Raw genomic sequence first — 4,023 nt, 5'->3', positions numbered from 1 at the left:
CACAATTAGATTTCTTTTTTTCATTTGCTGTTAATTTTATTATTTTAATATTTCCAAGTGAGACATGTCTATAGCTTTATTTATTGGTTAAATCTTTGTTAAACTTTGGTATCAATATCATACATGACTCATATTAGAATTGAAAGTTTTCCCTCTTTTTTATATGATTAGGAATATTTCACATCACATTGAGATGATCATATCTGTAAAGGTTTAAGTGAGTTCCATGTGAAAACACCTAGACCTTGTACTCTTTTGTGTGAAAACTCTGCTTTATTATTTCTTCCACAGTAATTGAAATGTGTAATCTCTCTGCTCTTAGTGGGTTCAATATGAATAATAGATCATTACAATTTTTCAGGGAGGAAAGAATGAAGAAAAGAGGGTTGGGAATGTTCCCCACTTACCTAAGTTGACGCTTCCCCCTTCTAATTCCCTTCCTTAAGGTCTTGTGGGTATCTACATCCCAGAGCTTCTTGAAAGAACATGGCTAGCTGAGAGGACAACACTCTGAGGATTGTTCTGGTGGGGAAAACTGGAAATGGAAAAAGTGCCACAGCAAACACCATCCTTGGGAGAAGAGAATGTTACTCTAGGTTTGCTTGCCATACTGTTACCAAGAGCTGTCAGAGAGCAATGCGACACTGGAAGGGGAGGAACCTTCTTGTTTTGGACACCCCATGTCTCACTCCCATCAAGGAGACACTGCAGACCACCTGTGAGGAAATCAGCCGGTGTGTCCTCTTCTCCTACCCTGGGCCTCATGCCATTATCCTGGTTCTACAGCTGGGCTGCTAAACAGAGGATGAGAGGAAAACTGTTGCATTGATCAAGGCCATCTTTGGGGAAACTGCCATGAAGCACATGATCATCTTATTCACTTACAAAGATTATTTGGGGGATTGTATGCTGTGTGAGTTTATAGCAACACCAGATGTAAAACTGCAAAGCATCATCAAGGAGTGTGGGAACTGCTTCTGTGCCTTCAATAACAACCAAGGTGCAGAGGAGGCTGAGAAGGAAGCTTAAGTGCAGGAGCTTGTGGAGCTGATAGAGAACATGGTGCAGAAGAATGAAGGGGCTTACTTTTCTGATGCCATCTACAAGGAACAGAAAAAATGTCAGGAAGAAGCCTTGAAGATAACCTATGCTAACCAATTAGAGAATGAAATTAAACTAGTAGAAGAGCTCAGGGTAAAATATCGCAGCAAGAAAAGGAGAAAAAAAATAAAAACCCTAAACTGCATATATGATGAGCTAGTTAAAATTGTAAGGTCTACAGCTGAAAATAATATATTTGTAGAAGTTATAAATGGGATTTAGAAGATGCTTTTAAATAACTAGCATAGGTTTTGGTAAAAATGTCAATTGTATTTTTTTCTTTTTAATTCACCATGATTTGTTACTGTAGCATACTGTATTTTCAAAAGATGACTATAGGCAATATTTTATATCCCACTCATTTTTTTATTATCTGAGCTTATTTTTCCTTTTTATTGAGTTACAAGGTCTGTATCCTCTGCCTTGAGATTCAATGGACTTTGTGACTGCTTTGACAAATAGTGGATGGTTTTGGCTTCTAAAGTTAGATAGGGAGAATGCCTCCTGACTCTCTGGAGTACAAATTCTTGGAACTTGGCCACCATGTTGTGAGGAAACCCAAGTTGCCCATTCAGAGGCCATGTGAAGAGGACATTAGAGGCCACATGAAGAGGATATCAGAAATTGGTCAATTTCCTTGGTTGGTCTTTCATCTGCCAGCAGATCCAACTTACCAGCTGTGCAAGTGAGTCAACATGGAAGCAGATTCTTCAGCTGCCAACTGAGCCACTTCAGATGAAGCTGCAAAGATAAAATATTGGCCATTCCTACCATACTCTGCCCAGATTTCAGATTCATGAGAAAAATAAATGATTGTTGTTACTTTAAACCACTAGGCTTCAGGATGGTTTGTTATGCAGCAACAGGTAACCAGACATCTTCCCAGCTCATTCCCCACCAAGCCCCAAAAAGTTTAAGAAAGTTACAAAATTGGTATAATCAGGCAATAACATATTGTGGAGACTTCACAGACACAATTTAGGAAAATTCAAATGAGATCTCTTGCATACATTAAGTGTTAGCACCACTGGTGATTCACATTATTTCAGTCCATGTCTCTGGGCAATTTGTTTAGTGCAGTATTAGGCTTCTTCAGCAAGATGGTACTGTAGTCCATGGAGGTCTAGAAGTTGCTGAATTCCCTTATTCCTTTCCAGTCTTTAGTTTTTAAGATACCATCCTAACTTAAAATGTCTCTGACTATAACTTAAAATACATTCTGTGCCAAATATTTTTCACTTGCCTCTGCAGATCTATACTGTTCCCTCCTTCACCCTAGCTCTTTGCCCAAGGAGGCTGATCTATGTGGAACTCATTGCTATAGCACTTCAGTGGTTTGCCACTGGGGATCTTCTATTCAAGAACAAATTGTAATTGTTAGGTAATTTTATTTACTTGCAGCAAGTAAAGGTGACAGAGGATTCATATCCAAAACTTTGTCTTTCTGAAGAGAGGCTTAGCTATTACTTATATTCTCTATTTTTGTCAATTTCACATTGATTTCATCTTTTCAGTTGACTACACTTCTCTGGCTGAATTCTTAGCAAACTCAGTGTTTAGAGCTAGTCTGAAAACTATTGTGGTATATTTTAACATTTATCAACAATAGCATATTGTAAGAATGACTCAGACCTTGAGACTCTTGTCCTATCTAACATCAGTGGGATCTCTGGCTCTTTGACTTCTGCTTGGCTTCTGCCAGGAGATCTCTTCAGGGTAGAAAAATAAGGTCAGGGTGTTTGTTCTCATGTCTCTCCCTGCAAGGTTATCTCTGACTAGTTGCAACCCTATGTGGAAAGTCATACCTTCTCTACCCAACCATCTTTCTGCATTTCAGTTATAATTCATTCCCTGAGGATTAGAGTGCAATTTCCTCACTCTTATCAGCAGTCGCCCTTGTCTCTTCTATACCCTGTGTACACAACTTGTAGGAAACCCATGCACTTTATTGTCCCCCAAGTATGTAATTAGAGTGGGACATCTCTGCTACTAGAATGGTGATTGATAATTCTTAACAATACACACTTTCTTTTTTCTTTAAGACATACTCTGGTCTTTAATCTATACTAATAAAAGGGTAATGTGCTAATTAGACTGGGGGACCTTCCAGATGTCCTTTTGGACATAGCCATGGTGGCGGGGCCAAGGCAGAGTGTGTTAGGGGCAATCAAGTCAGCAGGGGAGAGCATTTAGGGGGATCATGCTGGCAGAGGAGAGCAATTAGGGGGATCAGGCCAGCAGGGGAGGGCAGTTGGGGGTGATCAGGCCAGCAGGGGAGGGCAGTTGGGGGCAATCTGGCCCGCAGGGTAGGGCAGTTGGGGGCGATCAGGCAAGCAGGTGAGTGGTTGGGAGCCAGCGGTGCAGGCCAGGCTGAGGGACCCCATCCCCTCACTGTGCACGAATTTCTTTTACCGGGCCTCTAATTTATATATATGACATACCCTTCCAATATATATATTTATCTTGTAACATACTTTCAGCTTGCCTTTCTCTCCCCAAGAGCTGCCTCAGGACACAGCCTTGAGAGAGATCATCTGTACTGTATGGTATGTGTGACTCAGCCCAGGTAAGGCCTCTACATAAACTTTTCACATATAGCAAATAGATACAGAAAATATTTGTCTTGGTGCAACCAAAAAATGTAGGTTCAGCTGTCTGACACAACAAAAACCAAACTCGTGAAGCAAGAGCTGGTGCAAAAATAAAGAGGTTTTATTTACATGCCATGCAACATTGGAGAATAGTGGACTCCTGTCTAAAGATCATCTCTACTTGTTCAAGCCTATGGTTTTTATAGGGATAGGGAGGGGAGTGCCTTTTTTCTATTCAATTATCTTGCTAGCTCTTGGTGCTTGAGAACTTCCATTCATCTTTGTAGGTGTCAGCACACTTAAGCTCTGTCAATCATTTTAGTGTTTGGTG

The 4,023-nt window shown here is 40.4% G+C and overlaps 1 pseudogene; it reads left to right on the top strand.

The window, feature by feature from the left end:
• The first annotated feature begins 486 nt into the window (after window positions 1–486).
• Window positions 487–1,344, top strand: LOC129151406 (GTPase IMAP family member 7-like; annotated as a pseudogene).
• The last annotated feature ends 2,679 nt before the right edge of the window (window positions 1,345–4,023 follow it).

This window comes from Eptesicus fuscus, chromosome 14, assembly GCF_027574615.1.
Source record: "Eptesicus fuscus isolate TK198812 chromosome 14, DD_ASM_mEF_20220401, whole genome shotgun sequence".
In the NCBI taxonomy this organism is placed as follows: domain Eukaryota; kingdom Metazoa; phylum Chordata; class Mammalia; order Chiroptera; family Vespertilionidae; genus Eptesicus; species Eptesicus fuscus.
Note: the sequence above shows the minus strand (reverse complement) of the source record. Positions and strands in the feature narration are given on the sequence as shown.